The sequence below is a fragment of the Ranitomeya imitator genome, chromosome 1 (assembly GCF_032444005.1).
Source record: "Ranitomeya imitator isolate aRanImi1 chromosome 1, aRanImi1.pri, whole genome shotgun sequence".
Lineage (NCBI taxonomy): Eukaryota > Metazoa > Chordata > Amphibia > Anura > Dendrobatidae > Ranitomeya > Ranitomeya imitator.
Genome location: NC_091282.1, coordinates 326,307,870 through 326,326,181, shown reverse-complemented (window position 1 = coordinate 326,326,181; position 18,312 = coordinate 326,307,870). Strand labels below are relative to the sequence as shown.

General features: G+C 43.4%; 1 protein-coding gene across 4 annotated transcripts in view; it reads right to left on the bottom strand.

The window, feature by feature from the left end:
* TPST2 (tyrosylprotein sulfotransferase 2) overlaps positions 1–18,312 on the bottom strand; it is a 97,898-nt gene that overhangs the window by 78,767 nt on the left and 819 nt on the right. The window lies entirely within an intron of this gene.

The window sequence follows — 18,312 nt, the reverse complement described above, 5'->3', positions numbered from 1 at the left end:
GTCCTCCATAGTTCGCACACGCAGTATGCTTTGCCAAACTGCGGGCAAAGCTGAAAAGCATTACTGCGCATGCGCCGGCGCACTATGTCCCGCAACACAGCAAAATACTTCCAGGACATAGTGCGAGGGCGCAGTAATGCTTTTTGGCTTTGCCCGCAGTTGGACAAAGCATACTGCGCATACGCGAGACAAGATTGCATTGCGCACGCGCGAACTATTGAGGACAAGTACTCTAATTCTCTAACATATTGCAAACAACAGGGACGAATGGGGTGGAGAAATGAAGATGAAACACCGCCCATCGGACCGGAAAAAAGGCATTTACATATCCCGCCAATTTGAGGTGACAGGTTCCCTTTAAGAACCTCGCTGATGGGGACTTGGTAAACTCTATTCTGTAACCTGAAGAGATTATCCCCAACACCCACTGATTCTCTGAGATCTCCTGCCAACTTCCCAGGTACCAACCGAGTTGTCCTCCAACTCTCATGGCGTCATTTGCTTACTGAACTTGGGCCTGAACCTGAAGATGAAGTCCTTACCACTACCTCCCTTGGGGTAGAGATGGGAGGGTCCTTTAAACCTCTGATTGTTTCCTGTCCCAGTAAAGATAAGGACATCCTCCATAGGTGCTGTCAGGATTGATGACCTGGAAAACTAATTTCTTAATAGATGACAAAGCAGATGAGCACGAGATTTGAATCTGAGCATGCGCCGCCCCCGGCCCGATGGTCATCTTCCTGGAGGCCAGGGCCATGTTCCTGGAGGCCACCGCAACATGGCAGCAAACGAGGTGCAGGGGCTTTGACGAAATGCCAGCAGAGCACCCCACAGAGCGCCGCTGCCACTGCCCCAGAGCACAGCCCGCCACCACCACACCAGAGAGCCCGGCCCGGCGGCCATGTTCCCAGAGGCCATGTTCCCGGAGGCCACCGCAACATGGCAGCAACGGATGTGCGGGGGCCACCGGGCTTTGACGAAATGCCGGCGGGGCCCCCCACGGAGCACAGAGAGCCACTGGCACTGCACCGGAGCACAGTCCCTGCACCGCAGCATAGCCCCCTGCCCCCGCTTGGGATGGGATTTTCCAGAGGCCACCACACCAGCTTGGACCACCGAACAACCCCTGTGACCACTCCTCCACCTGAGCCGATCCCTTCCCTGGTAATCTGTATTCAGACTGTAAGACGGACCCCCATTTGAAAACTTTTTTTCCCCTATTTTCCTTCTGAAAATTTGGGGTGCGTCTTATAGTCCGAAAAATACAGTAGATTGTGTTTTTTGTCTTCCCGAAATGAAAATAGCAACTAGATATGTGATCATGACCTTACACACAGCTGTCAGAGCTCCATCAGCAGTCTTAGAAGATCTGGCCCGCACGTAATGCTATTGTTCAAGGCTAAAACAACAGGACCCATGAAAAAAGATGAATGGCACTGTATCTTAATTAGCCAGACATAAATTGTGTAGGCTCAGAAACTGTTGTCTGAACTATTGACTCTTCTTGTAGGACGAATATTTACAGTACCTCTAATATTATCTCCTACAGGTTATCATCTATTATCTTTGCAAAACAGTAAAGGTACCTTCACACTAAACGACGCTGCAGTGATCCAGACAATGATCCGGATCGCTGCAGCGTCGCTGTTTGATCGCTGGAGAGCTGTCACACAGACAGCTCTCCAGCGACCAACGATGCCGGTAACCAGGGTAAACATCCGGTTACTAAGCGCAGGGCCGCGCTTAGTAACCCGATGTTTACCCTGGTTACCATCGTAAAAGTAAAAAAAACAAACAGTACATACTTACCTTCCGCTGTCTGTCCCCGGCGCTGTGCTTTCCTGCACCGACTGTGAGCACAGCGGCCGGAAAGCAGAGCGGTGACGTCACCGCTGTGCTTTCCGGCTGGCCGGCGCTCACAGCCAGTGCAGAGAAGCACAGCGGGGGACAGACAGCGGAAGGCAAGTATGTACTGTTTTTTTTTTTTACTTTTACGATGGTAACCAGAGTAAACATCGGGTTACTAAGCGCAGCCCTGTGCTTAGTAACCCGATGTTTACCCTGGTTACCAGCGAAGACATCGCTGAATCGGCGTCACACACGCCGATTCAGCGATGTCTACGGGAGATCCAGCGACAAAAGAAAGTTCTGGCCTTCTAGCTCCGACCAACGACAGCACAGCAGGATCCTGATCGCTGCTGCCTGTCAAACTGAACGATATCGCTAGCCATGACGCTTCAACGTCACGGATCGCTAGCGATATCGTTCAGTGTGAAGGTACCTTAATGCATGGCCACTGAACAATGATGTTTGCTGATATGTTAGACACATTGTCTTTGCCTGTCAATTTGTTTGCATTCTAAACAGAGGAGCAAAATCTATGCAAATAGTTTAAATAATCAAGCAATGCTACCTGATCTCATCACCATTCATCCCCTTATCTGTGATGCTGGACTGCAGGACACCTGTTAAAACTAAAAATAGGTTACATGCCTCTGTTTAGACTCAGAGACAGAGACAGCCAGAGATTCTGCCAAGACATCCATACATCCAAAAGGACCAGAGACAGGACAACAGCCATTTTACATTATGGCTCCACCACGAGGGACACAGATCTATCATGCTACAGGAAACTACCTAGGGGTTTTCGGGCGAGTTTGGAAGAATACAGATCTGCTCCATTGACCAACGCTGAACCATTGATACGTTTGAAGAAGCCATGTTGTGACTCTCGAGATAACTGGCCTTGTACCTCAACAGACTCTTCTTCCTACGCTTGTCGTTACCTCCTCTCTGTGTGCGTGCCACTGGTGGAGAACCCTACCCTGGAAGATGAAGCCAGGTTGTGATCCTCGGATCAACTGGCCATATATGGACTGAATGGACAGTCATCTTCCTACACTTGTCATTACCTCCTCACTGTCTGCTTGCCACAGGTGATGTAGCAAATCTGGTAGACCTGAAGTAACAGCTGCTCTTATCCCGGCAAGTCAATGGAAGGGTGAGACTTTGTAATATGCACCATCTTGGGGAATTTTGATGTTTCAGTTAGCGGACTGGGACGCCCGCTGAGCCCCCAAACCTCCACCATGTCTCCACAAAAGATAACAGACCTTTTAAGTCAATGGAGTGTGTTGAGCACCAGTGTTTTCTGTCGTACAAAGGATTCATCAGGGTGATGTGGTTTCCACTTCATGCTAAAGCTGTAGTGTGAACGCCGCCTAAGGGCGAGTTCAGACAAATGTTAAAATGATCGTGGGCCTGTCTGCATTGTGGAACAGTAGAAGAGCTGACTGCCATCACGTGCACTCTTCCAGTGATTAAAACAGATTAGAATACAGCATGCGGTGATTTTTTTTCCTTATGAAAAAAAATAATCAACGCACTTGGACATTGACTAAAACACGATCAGCAATCTAACAAAACACACTCATTTGAATCAAGCATAAAAACAGGATTCAGAACATACGCCAACAAAACCATAGACTGCCATGACTTTGTGCTTTATTCTGAAATTGTCAGTCTTCTTAGGCATGAGTGTGTTTTGGGGATCTTAAGACGTAACCCAAATTTTGGCAGGAGGAAAATAGGAAAACATTTTTTAATAAAATGGTGGTACGTCTTATATTCCACTTTTACAATAGCTTACCAGGGGTGGTGGCTTGGGTTGAGCAGAGTCACTGCTGCAGGAAGCTGGTGGCGACGGCAGCAGGAGTGGGGGGCCATGCTGAGGGTCCATGGCTGTGAGGAGTGTCCGGTGGTGCGAGGCTGCAGCGGGCTTTTGACTTTCAAAAAAACATATGCAGAGCCTCACATTCCATGTTTTTCAATGTCGTGGCCTTCGGAAAAGTGGCCTCCGTAGGAGGCGAATGTGCAGATTGAGATCTCAGTGCCAAAACCTCACTTTGTGCAGGCCCCACCACTCCCCCAGTAAGGTACGCTCGGATTATAAGACGCAACCTTAAAAAAAACAAAAAAAAAACAAATGGGGTGCCCACTATATTTGATATCCAGCCGTTGTAAAGCAGACAGCTGGGGACTTGTATTATCAGACCGGAAAAGTACCTGGTTATTGGACCTTTCCCAGCCTAAAAATACCAGACCGTAGCCACCCCAGAATCGGTGCATCACATAAGGAGGGAAAAAGTTCCAGCACCAGGCACCTGGGCGATTAGGCCCTGCGTCCCCACATGAGGTTTTATTCTTGACATGGAAATAAAATATTGAACATTTTAATGAAGAGACGCCTGGTGCTAGATCTTTTTTCCTTCCTTTGCTATTGTTAACACTAGAACTACTGATGGAGTCATTTTGACTCCTTTCGTTTTTTATTTCTCTTCTGTGACTACATTTTTCAGAATTCCGGCTTGAAACTCGGTGACTATTCCTCAAATATGATGTGAAAAAGATTTTGTGAGAATAAATAATTTTGGTAAAAAATTTTCGCGTTTTTTTCAAAATTTACCAAGAACTACTGAAGGGAGTCATTTTGACTCCCTACTATATTTTGAGGTCCTTTTGTCACTAAATGTTGCTATAAAGTTTTGTGCATAATTTTTTCACTCTGTCTTATTTACCCTGATGTTCATATAGATGTAGTTCAATTTACATGTCAACTTTTCACATTTTCCTTGTGTTTTACCTGCTTGTATTACTGTGTAATGCTTAACAAAATAGCTTGTTTACTCTAGGCTCTTATCTTATGCTAATGAAGGGTGGTGTTTTTCTAAGGTCCTAGCAGGAGACAGTATTCTGGATAGTAACTTTACTTTCAGTTCAGCTGAAGAGACAAAGAGAACAGACGCAGACATACAAGCTCTGAAGACTCATACAGGTATGAATTGTTATGAAATAGTTTAGCTGTCTGTCAACTGATTCAGCCCACCTACTTTTGAAGGTGGCAGAACAGTTATTATTTCTTTTAGTTTTCATTTCATTTCTATTTTTCAGCAGGGAACTATATAGAATTATGGAATTTGTGAGGAATATGGAGAGAAGACGTTTGATAAAGCCTCAGGATATTCTGGCTACTTTGCAATCCATACCGGAGGATGAATCGGAATCCGAATTGCAGGAACATGTATTTGATTCTGACAGTGATGAAGATTTCATTCCTCAGAACATATCAAGTGAATCTGAAGACTCAGAAGGAACAAATCCAGAAGGTAAGTAGTTATGTGTATTTATTTGTTCTTCCACACACTGAGTTAGGGCCTGTGCACACTAGCAGAATTCTGGCTGAATAGCCATCTGGATATTCTTGCCGCAATACAGGCCGTACCTGCCCGCTCATGCCTGAAGCTCCGCTCCGAACCCCGGGCTGGAGCCGCTGTCAGGGACAGAGCAGCGCTTGCTTACCCGCGAGCACGGCTCCGTCCCAGACAGCGGCTCCAGCCCGGGGTTCGGAGCGGAGCTTCAGGTATGAAACTCCGCTCTGTACCTGAGCGGGCAGGTACGGGCCGGATTGTGGTGAGAATATCCGGTCGGATATTCCGCCGCTAATCCAGCCAGTGTGCACGGACCCTTACAAAACAAAAATTCTAAATATTCATCAACTTTTTTCCAGATATTCCAAGCACATCAACTGGGGATCGGGCTCATGCAGTTATGTTGCCTCGTGACCATCCTCCTGGTCGTGGACAGAAAAAAATCAGCAAAACGTCCCAGAAATGAAAGAACAACAGATAACGATGGCGGCGAAGGTAATGCAACAACAAACACCAGAGAAGGCGAATCTGAAGGAATACTAGTTTCAGCGGATGGTATTCAATGGAAACCTGTTGAAATTGGACAACACTTGCCTGGTAGGCGTGACAGCCAAAATATTCTTCGAGAAGCACCTGGCCCTACAGGATACGCCAGAAGAAATATCATTATCGATAGTCCTTTGAGCGCATGGCGTTTATTTTTTGATTCATATATATTGACACATATAAAGAACTGTACGCTTGCAGAAGCATGCAGGAACAATAATTTACAGTTTACTCTATCTGATGAGGAGCTAGATGCATTCATTGCGATATTCTATGCTCGTGGAATATCTGGCACGAACCGTCACTCGATTAGCAGTATTTGGTGTAATGACTGGGGAATACCGTTTTGCAAAGCGACAATGTCTAGTGACCGCTTTGTTGAAATTATGAGGTTTCTCAGATTTGATGATAAATCTACTCGATCGGAGAGACTGCAAACGGACAAGTTTGCTCTATTTTCTATTGTGTGGGACAGGTTTATTGAAAATTGTATTGCGTGTTACAAACCTGGCCCATACATAACGGTGGATGAGCAACTTTTCCCAAGCAAAACTAGGTGTCCATTCACGTAGTACATGCCTTCCAAACCAGATAAATATGGCCACAAATATTGGCTAGCTGTTGATAAGGAGAGCAAATATCTGGCAAATGGCTTCCCTTATCTAGGCAAAGATGACACACGCCGTGCTGAGGACCGTTTAGCTGACCATGTGGTAATGAAGTTATTGGACCCGTTTTTGAAAAAAGGTCGCAATGTTACAACCGATAATTATTTTACTTCAGTAAAATTAGCTAAACAGCTAAAAAGCAAAGGAACAACCATCGTGGGAACACTGAATAAGATAAGGCGAGAAGTGCCTAAAGAAATAAAATCCATGAAAGAGGAATTGTACAACACTAAAGTGTTTAGAAATTAAGACAATTTTACACTTACAGTATATCAAGGAAAGCCCAACAAAAATGTTGTCATTTTGAGTTCCGTCCATCCAGATGTTGTTGTTGCGTCTGATTCCGCTAAAAAAACTCCAGAAACGGTAAAGTTTTACAATGAAACAAAATATGGAGTAGATGTAGTGGATCAGATGGCACGAAAATATACCACACGAACATCCACAAGGAGATGGCCTGTTCATGCATTTGAAAATGCCTTAGACTTTGCGGGTATAAATGCATGTATAATATTCAAGGAGATTACCCACCAAAAAATGTCACGCAAGGCATTTTTGCAAACGCTTGTGAGAGAGTTGAGTGGTCCTTATGTCACAGATAGGGAAAAGGGTTCCACGTCCCAAGTTTCTACATGTTCAGAAGTGATGGTTCAAACAAAATTTTGCCAGATCAAAGAAAAGTGCAAGAAAAATAGATCTGTCGGCAATTGTAAGACTTGTGGTAAGTCTTTGTGTGGGCAATGTACTGCCATAAATCAAAGGCAATGCCTAAAATGCGAAACACCAAATGTTTAGAAGGTGAATTCTGCGCCATATTTTCATTTTTATGCTCCTCCACCTACATTTTCTCTGCTTTTTGTTCTTCAGTTGTTGTTTATATGTGTGCACTTGAATAAAAAAAATGTTTGAAAAACGTCTATTATAATTATTGTTATTTTCTGTAGAAAAATAAGAAAAGCAGAAAAAAAACAATCAAAAGCATTACTGTTGGATCTCACAATAATAATACATTGCAAAAAAATATAATTATTAATAAATAACCACAAATGAAACTCTAAAAATAAACGAAAACAAGCAAGGAGTCAAAATGACTCCTTTCAGTAGTTCTAGGCAGGGTCACGAGTCCAGTAGTCCTAGTGTTAATGAGTGGTATTCAGCCACTTGTTCCTGGCACTTGTGTTCATCCGGATCCCGGTGAGGCACCACTAATCACTTTTCCCTGCTCCCTGTATGATGTTGCATCAGATGAGACACTTCAAATATGGCATTTTGTGTTGGCTTTTCCTGACTGCCCTGGTGCGGTTGCAATCTGAGCAATGGTAGTTGGGTTTGATGACAGGGGTGATTTGTCAAACAAAAAAAAAAAAAATTACAGCCGGCATCAAGCTCTGGGATCAGTAATGGAGAGGTGACTATCAGACACCCCCATTACTAATCTGGTAATAAAAAAATAAAGACACACAGAAACAAAATAAAACCACTTCAGTTGAATAAAGACTCCCCAACACTATCCCTCATTCACCAATTTATTGAAAAAAAAAAATCCCATACCACACTGCCGTAATCCACCGAATCTGAAGTAGTCCAGAAAAGGATACCTGAAAGACATAAAGAGACAAAAATAAAAACAAGAGACAGTGACGCGTTCACCAATTTATTATCCAAAATGTTGCCACGTAGGTCGGTGACTCTGATAAGCGTTGCAGTCACTACCCGGCGCCTGCGAATGGCAGTTATTTTACAGCTATGCCCAGATGCCAGAGGCAGATTTGAGGAACGTGTACTACATTGGACCTGTGTGGCAACATTTTGGGTAATAAGTTGGTGAACGAGTGAGTCTATTGTTTTTATTTCTATGTTTTTATGTCTTTCAAGTATCCTTTTCTGGACTATTTTGGTTTCGGTGACATGGGATTTTTCTTCAATAAATTGGTGAACAAGGGCTAGTGTGGGGGGGGGGGGGGGGGGGGGGGAGTCTTTATTCAAATAAAAGTGTTTTTTTTCTGTGTGTGTTTTTATTTTTGATTACCGGGTTAGTAATGGGGATGTCTAAAAGGCACCTCTCCATTACTGAGCCCAGGGCTTGATGGCAGATGTGATTTTGGACAAAATCATCAACCCAAACTGCATTACCCCGATTGCCACCACTCCAGGGCAATCAGGAAGAGGCAGGCAAAGAGCCAAAATCGGAGCATCTAATGTGACACGCCGATTCTGAGGTGGCTGCAGGCTTGTATTTTTAGGCTGGGAAGGGCACAATGACCAGCGACCTTCCCAGCCTGATAATATAAGCCCACAACGGTCTGCTTTACCTTGGTTGATTATCAAAAATAGGGGTGGAAGGGGCACATTGTTTTTTTAAATGATTTATTAGGTTAAACCAGACTAAAACACCTGCATAAACGCACTTATGATGCATACGCTTTTTTTTTTTTAAACTGTGGATTTACCGCATGTAATGCAAGTCTATGGGGAAATCCCGCACAGAAGACTCAGCATTTCCACAATAGAATATGATATGCTGCGAATGTGATTTTATGCAGCGTAAAAAAAGAAGTACAGTGGCCATGGGATTTCTATGAATCCAATCTACTGTGCTTATACAGTACAACGCAGTGTTTTGGAAACAGCGAAGATACGCTTAGTCCAGATCACTAGTTAGGCCGGGGACACACAACGTATAAAAATATGGTCCGTTTTACACGGATGAGAATCGCACAAATGTTTACAAAACAGTGATCCGTGTGCAGTGCGAGGATGCGATTTCCTTGCATCAAATTATCCGTGTGACATCCGTATGGCATTCGTACGGCGAGATTTTCTCGCCGGCTTGCAAAACGGGCATAGAATGGATTCATGGCCTCAAAAATTATTAAAAACATATATACAGTATATGTATATATATAGATATATATATCTATATATATATCTATATCTCTCTCTCTCTATATATATCTATATCTATATCTATATCTATATCTATATCTATATATATATATATATATATATATATATATCTCAGTGAGACACATATATTTATATTTCATACAGCGCTAGATAGCAGAAAAGCCGGTAATTCAATTGCCGACTTTTCCTATCTCCTTCCCAAACCCGACAGGATATGAGACATGGTTTACATACAGTAAACCATCTCATATCCCTTCTTTTATTACATATTCCTCTTTAGTAATGTAACAAGTGTCTGTGTCAAATTTAGGGTCTCTAGCTATTAGTAACATAGTAACATAGTTAGTAAGGCCGAAAAAAGACATTTGTCCATCCAGTTCAGCCTATATTCCATCATAATAAATACCCAGATCTACGTCCTTCTACAGAACCTAATAATTGTATGATACAATATTGTTCTGCTCCAGGAAGACATCCAGGCCTCTCTTGAACCCCTCGACTGAGTTCGCCATCACCACCTCCTCAGGCAAGCAATTCCAGATTCTCACTGCCCTAACAGTAAAGAATCCTCTTCTATGTTAAAGGGTTAAATCCCGGAAAAAATTGGCGTGGGCTCCCGTGCAATTTTCTCCGCCAGAGTGGGAAAGCCAGTGACTAAGGGCAGATATTAATAGCCTAGAGAGGGACCATGGTTATTGGCCCCCCCCCTGGCTAAAAACATCTGCCCCCAGCCACCCCAGAAAAGGCACATCTGTAAGATGCTCCTATTCTGGCACTTAGCCTCTCTCTTTCCACTCCCCTGTAGTGGTGGGATATGGGGTAATGAAGGGTTAATGTCACCTTGCTATTGTAAGGTGACATTAAGCCAGAATAATAATGGAGAGGCGTCAATTATGACACCTATCCATTATTAATCCAATAGTACGATATGGTTAATAAAAACACACACACATTATTAAAAAGTATTTTAATTAAATAAAGACACATGGTGTTTAAATATTTTATTATACTCTTAATCCACCTGAAGACCCTTGTCACCTGAAACAAAGTTAAAAAAAAAAACAATATTCCATACCTTCCGTCGTTACAGTCTTGTCCCACGCTGTAAATCCATCTGAAGGGGTTAAATCATTTTACACCCAGGAGCTCTGCTAATGCAGCTGTGCTCCTGACTGTAAAACTTGGTGAATGAATGGAATGCAGGGGAATGTACTGTAGTTACCTCGAGTCGCGGTGATGCACCCTCTGCTGGATGAACTCATATGAACTCGAGTGTGGGAAAATATTCTGAAAAGTTCCCAGGCTCGAGTTCATATCAGTTCATGTGTCTTTATTTCATTAAAATACTTTTTAATAATGTGTGTGTGTTTTATTAACCATTTCGTACTATTGGATTAATAATGGATAGGTGTCATAATTGACGCCTCTCCACTATTAACCTGGCTTAATGTCACCTTACAATAGCAAGGTGACATTAACCCTTCATTACCCCATATCCCACTACTACAGGGGAGTGGGAAGAGAGAGGCTAAGTGCCAGAATAGGCGCGTCTTACAGATGTGCCTTTTCTGGGGTGGCTGGGGGCAGAAGTTTTTAGCCGGGGGGGGGGGGGGGGGCAATAACCATGGTCCCTCCCTAGCCTATTAATATCTGCCCTCAGTCACTAGCTTTCCCACTCTGGCGGAGAAAATTTGCACGGGAGCCCACGCCAATTTTTTCCGGGATTTGACACAAAGACACTTCTTACATTACTAAAGACGAATATGTAATAAAAGAAGCGATATGAGATGGTTTACTGTATGTACACCATGTCTCATATCCTGTCGGGTTTGTGAAGGAGATAGGAAAAGCTGGCAATTGAATTACCGGCTTTTCTGCTATATATATATATATATACACATTTATTCTACCTATTCTAACCTGTCAGTGTGATTTTGCTGTACACCGCACTGAATTGCCGGCTTTTCTATAGAACACCGGTGTGTATTTCTCGCAAGTCACACTGATGGTCCGTGCGTAATACGATTTTTTCTCGCCCCCATAGACTAATTGGCGATTCTCTGCCGAGATACGCAGACAATTGCAGCATGTTGCGATTTCACTTGGATCCTGAATACGGCCGAGAAAACAACGGATAATAGGAGCTGCCCCATTGATTAACATTGAGCCGGGTGCTATGCGATTTTTTATCGCACTGCACTCGACCTATTACGGTCTAGTGTGACTCCTGCCTAATACTGATCTCGGGCGTGCAGCTTTAGCAATAATCATTCTGTGCTCATGGAAAGTACAGTCAACCTATCTAAACAGGCTATAAAAGACAAGTAGCTGATTGGTGGTCGTTAATTGCCAGGAATTGGCCAGTGTAAATTCTCCTTTATTGTAAAACGTTGCAGTTGCTTTTCTTTATAATTAAAGGGAACCTGTAATTTTTTAAATGTCTCTTACATAGCTAAGCATGGTGCCGATCATTCAATGTATTGAGACACCCAGCGAATGCTCAAAACACTGCTCTGATGAGCTCACTTCTGCAAGCACGTGCACAGGCTCACGTACAAGCAAATTAATAGGCTCATAGGACTATTGAGCCCAAGCACCACTCTATGCATCTTCACCATTCAAACGTACTAAAACATGAGAGGGCTCATGTTTACATGACGTAGATATTTCCAGTTTGAAATCACATCATATGCTGGTGAGCTAAGGATAAGTGCACAGTACATTTTATTTTACACATACATTGACATTCCCATAGGCCCCAATTCACTGAACAAAGGCCAAAAGAGTGCTTTTTGGGCATCTGTCAGGCAGCTATACATCCGCAAAATGTTTGCTTTACTAAACAAGAACACTTAGACTTTTAGGCTATGTGCACACGTCCGGAATTGCCGCGGAAATTTCAGCGGCAATTCCACAACTGTACCGCAGGTAAAACGCATGCGGAATTGGCATGCGTTTTCCCATTAAACACTAGCATTTTACAAGCGTAATTAGCTTGCAGAATGCTGGCGTTTTCCAAGGGATCTGTAGCATCGCTTGGAAAACTGATTGACAGGTTGGTCACGCTTGTCAAACATAGTGTTTGACAAGTGTGACCAACTTTTTACTATTGATGCTGCCTATGCAGCATCTATAGTAAAAAGATCTAATGTTAAAAATAAAAAATTGTGATATTCTCACCTTCCGGCGGCCCCAGCAGCCTTCCCGCTCCTCGCGATGTTCCCGTTCCCAGTTATGCTTTGCGGCAATGACCCCAGATGACGTAGCATCACGCGAGACCGGTACGTCATCACAGGTCATTGCCGCAAAGCTTCCCTGGGAACGGAAGCATCGCGAGGAGCGGGAAGGCTGCCAGGGCCGCTGGAAGGTGAGAATATCACAATTTTTTATTTTAATTCTTTTTTTTTACAGGTACACCCGGGGTACCAACCTCACATGATCCGCTTACTTCCCGCATGGTAGGCATAGCCACATGCGGAAAGTAAGTGCATTAATGCATTCCTATGTGTGCGGAATCCCCGTGATTCTGCACAAAGAATGAACATGCTGTGTTTTTTTCCGGAATGTGATTCTGCCGTGGAAAAAAACGCAACAGGTGCACAAAAATTGTGGATTGCATTCTAATAATAGGATGCTTAATGTATTCGTTTATTTGCGGTTTTATCGCGTTTTTATAGCGAAAACTGCAAAAAAAAAAAAAAATCCTGAACGTGTGTACACAGCCTTAGAGAGCAATTGCATAAGCAAGGCGAGCACACCAAAGGTTTCACAGATGGATTAGTTAGAAAAGGATCGTAAAACATATGCTGGAAGTCACCATTTTCTCTAGTACTACCTATATTACTGCCGGGATTTCATGACGGTTTCATTTTGTACTTTTGCAACTTGCCATTTCAGATTCCACACATAATATTCACCATACGGGAATATTGCATAAAGATGGCGATTTCGTGATATAATCAGCCTATCTAATCTGCATGTGGATGTCCTGACTTACCGCTAAGAATTTGAAAGGGAACCTGTTATTAAATTAATGCTGTGCGACTTACGAGCAGTATGATCGGAAGGCTGGCTGCACGACTGCAGCCAGGTATGTGTCTCTCAAACACCGACATGTTCCAGAGAAAACATAGCTTTAACAGCTGGCCGTGGACCATTGCCTTAGAAGAGACTAGTCTGGCATAGTCACCGCCCCTGGCCAGCTCCCCCAAACCCCCTAAGAGACCTGTCAATCACCTGAAATGGGACGGAGAGAAGCGATCGAGGGGACTAGTCTCTCCCTATAGTCCTTCAAACAATGTTTTCATAAAAAGGCCTGCGGCATTTGAGAGAAAGACATACGTCACGTGGCTGCAGTCGTGCAGCCAGTCTAGGAATCATGCCCATGGTTGGGGCACACTGCATCTAATGACATGTTCCCAATAACATCTTCTTTGGCAGCCTTTGAACATAAGCCTACTTTTGGGATTTACGGTACATTTGCTTTTTTTTTTATTATAATTTTAATTGAAAGATTTTCATGTTTTACAAAATGTAGATTTGAAAGAAAAAATAAAATAAGATGTATACAGTATACTAACAGATTACAATAAAAACAGGTTAAACTGTATACGTAATAGATATGCAATAAATTATTGGGGAGGGGAGGACATAGAAGACTTACAGCAGACAGGAGGAGAAAGGATAACTATAGGTATTGGGAAATGGAGAGGAAGGGAAAGTGAATGACCCAGTACACAAGGTTCTTAGGGTACCGTCACACAGTCCCATTTCGATCGCTACGACTGTACGATTTGTGACGTTCCAGCGATATCCATACGATATCGCTGTGTCTGACACGCAGCAGCGATCAGGGATCCTGCTGAGAATCGTACGTCGTAGCAGATCGTATGGAACATTCTTTCGTCGCTGGATCTCCCGCTGTCATCGCTAGATCGGTGTGTGTGACACCGATCTAGCGATGCGTTCGCTTGTAACCAGGGTAAACATCGGGTTACTAAGCGCAGGACCGCACTTAGTAACCCGATGTTTACCCTGGTTACAAGCGTAAATGTAAAAAAAAAAACAAACAGCACATACTTACATTCTGGTGTCCGTCAGGTCCCTTGCCGTCTGCTTCCCTCTGCTTCCCGCACTCACTGACTGCCGGCCGTAAAGTGAAAGCAGAGCACAGCGGTGACGTGTGCCGTGCTTTCACTTTCACTTTACGGCCGGCAGTGAGTGCGGGAAGCAGACGCAAGGGACCTGACGGACACCAGAATGTAAGTATGTGCTGTTTGTTTGTTTTTTACGCTGGTAACCAGGGTAAACATCGGGTTACTAAGCGCGGTCCTGCGCTTAGTAACCCGATGTTTACCCTGGTTACCTCGGCATCGTTGGTGGCTGGAGAGCGGTCTGTGTGACAGCTCTCCAGCGACCACACTACGATTTACCTACGATCACGGCCAGGTCATATCGCTGGTCGTGATCGTAGGTAAATCGTATAGTGTGACGGTACCCTTAGATATTCAGGGACATGGGGGATTATAATGAGGGCAATCTGGGCTACCTGGGGCTACAGAATGGTAGGAGGGGGTGTCCTGCAGTACAGGGCCTCGCCGACATTTTGTGAAAGCCCAGAGTCGCCGCACTTTCCAAGATTTTGAAGCTGGTGGAATTTGGAAAAAAGTGCGTCTTATAATCTAAAAAATACGGTATATCTGCAAAATTTAACTGACCAGTGTGGGCCCACATAAGGGAGTTAAGCTTTCAGGGAAACGGGTGAAATAGGAAGAATGTAAGGGGAACTAGTAAATGACAGTCTCAATGTTTTAGAGCAAGTCCTCCAAATGACTCTGGTGAGATTTTTGGGGCCTAGGAGTTCATTTCAAAGGGGATCATAAGAGCCAACACAGAGTTAGGGTGTGCTGGTGCCAGCCAAAGTTTTTCACTTTCCATCCATTTCATACAGGCTGGTTTAGATGACTAGGCCGGGATTCTGCGTGAGGGTATGTGCACACGTTGCGGATTTCCTGCGATCCGCAGCGTTTTTTGCGGTGCAGAAACGCTGAAGATCCGCAATTGATTTACAGTACAATGTAAATCAATGAAAAAAAACGCTGTGCACACGTTGCGGAAAATTCGGTGCGGAAACACTGCGGATTAAAAGAAGTAGCATGTCACTTTTTTGCGGATCTGTGGCGTTTTTGTACCCATTCCATTATAGAAATCCGCAGGGGTAAAAAACGCTGAAAATCCGCACAAAAAAAGTGACAAACCCGCAGTTGCGTTTTCTGCCAAGAGATGCAGAATCCGCACCGGAAATTCCTAAGGCTAATCCGCAACGTGTGCACATAGCCTAAATGTGCCCCCGAATAGCATCCATCACAGTCATGCATTAACATTTCCCAGTTAAATGCTAGGTTCCCAGAAAACGGAGATCACAAAAGTATAAGGTGTAACTCAAAATACATTATGTATACAAAAATTCCCTGTCAAAAATATTAAGTCAATGAGGGAATAAGAGTATATTCAACTATAAAAGATTTTTAATTAAAGTTCATTAAAAAGTAACAACAATACTAAATAAAGTAACACAACCAAAAACAAAAGCAAGGTAATGTATGGGGTAATAGGATAGGAATATAGCCATAGAATCTAGTTTAATCTCTAGTAGCAGCACAATAACAAAGTGCAAGTGCATAATAGAAAAAACGTATGAAAAACGCAATTCATAATGGGCGTAAGACCATACTGAAAAAATAAATAAAGGCAAAATGCAAATACAAATAAAGGAAATCCAATGTGGACTTCAAATCTCCAAGGTAGCAAGGTACATACTCATGTGAGATGAAGATAGTTAATGATATGCATGTATTATTAGGGAATAAGGTGCCTACTGTGCTGTGCAAACAGAGTTAAGCATATAATAGAATGGGCTATTACCTACATATTGTAAAAAGTATATGGACCGCGACCTACCGCCTCTACACGCGTTTCGCTATATCTTCGTCAGGAGGCGTGGTCTAGAGTCATTTGGGGCTAGTATATGTACTGTGGAAGGACCATTCCGGTGCGCTGTTAAAGACGCGAAGTCCGTCATCGGCGCATGCAGCCACATCACGTAGGGGGAACTTCCTCCTGCACCCATGGGACGCAAGCGATCCACCACTGCTAGGCAACAGTGATCACTTGCGAACACACCGCGGTACGTCGGGAAGCCCCGTGTGAGACCACCAGTTTTTCCTAGACTATCCATTTACTGGGAGGAAAACAAAATAGTGGAATAGCACTTTTTTGCAGTTTCACAGAACTTGGAATTTTTTTCCCCAATTTTCCAGTACACTATATGGTAAAACCAATGGTGTCACGCAAAAGTACAACTGCAAAAATCAAGTCCTCATGCGGCTATATTGATTAAAAAAAAAAAAAGTTATGACCGAGAAGGGGAGCGAACAACGAAAACGCAAAAACTGAAAATTCCAAGGTGGTGATGGGGCACTCCTACAATGAGCGGTTTGTAGCCCCCATGGAGGAAAGAAGTAATGAGAGTACAGAGCAGAAGGGCTCAGATCTGTACACTGTTTAGTGGCCACTCTTGGCTACTGAAGATCTGCTCCTATTCACTTCAATGGAAGAACATCCACTACTCCGTGTACAGAAACGTGGCATTCTGCCTACATACAAAGATTGCCATTGGTCATCATGAGACCTGCCAACGCTGGGGGTGTCCATATTAAACTCTTGGACAGACCCTTCAAAACTTGCAGTGAAATATGAGAAAGTCTACATAGATGTTTGATTCTGGCTTCTGGGGAAAAACTGGTCCTTTTTTTTTTTTTTCTTTAAATCGAAGACAGCATGCTCCAGGTATTGTATTCTTCTGACGTTTTTCCTCTTAAAACTTAGAAAAATGCCTGTAAAAAATGGCACAAATTGAAAAACAAGGAAGGAGGCCGGGTTTGGTTGGAATAAGACGGCTCATAAGGACATATCCCAGGGGAGTCTTCGGAGGAGCTAGCCATAAATAATGACCACTCTGACCGCGTCCATTTATCATATCAGAAGGCGAATGTGTTTCACTTGTATTTCACAAACTTAGAAAGTGAGAAATAAGGAAGAGGCCACTTCCTTTACAATACTCTAAAGAAATTCCCGGGGGCTTGTATCACACATAGGGCTGAGTTTACTAAGGACGGACTTTCTTACACCAGTCTTAGGCTAAGTTCAGACCAATACATACAGAGTAGACTGTTTTTCATACAGAGAAATAAATAATTTTTCATGCAGGTGTCCATCTATTTAGATGCAATTCGATTTTATATTGACAATGTAATTAAAAAATAAATAAATACAGTTTCCGGTGTAAATAATTACAGCAGATCTGTAAAAACTGATACCAAACAGTTGGTAACCAGCACGTGATCAGTTTATCTCAGAATGCCGAGTGTGACCCAGAAAACAGATCAGAGTCGTGGCTTCTTACATGTGGCTCATCGGTGGGTGTAAAAAAGGTTCATGTGAACGGTCACTGACCTGCATTGTCAGTGTGCAGTATGCTACCTGCATTGCCTACTGCCGGACAGCGCACCGACTAGTTACAGCCTCGTGTGAACAAGCTGTTAATCAGAAGCACAAAGCTCATGCAAGCCCCTTAATAAATGTGGCCCACCATGAGCTGCCATGAGGAAAAAAAATAAGCTATGGAAGTATTAGGAAATATTCTGGAGCTGCTGTTGGACCCGACCTTTCCAATAAACACCATCCACTTATAAGAAATGGAACATAAAATGCAAGATACAAAAAATGTCACTTTATGAACAGAAAATTAAATTAATAAATCCCCCATAGGCCCTGGGCATTAGGTGAACACCCCAATCGCACAGTTATCAACTCTGGGTGGGTTTCTCAGATAATCCACACTTAAGACGTGGATTTTGGTGACGGATTATCCGCAGATATCACACGTGGATTAACCCAAATGTAATCCAATAGAAGTAATCCTC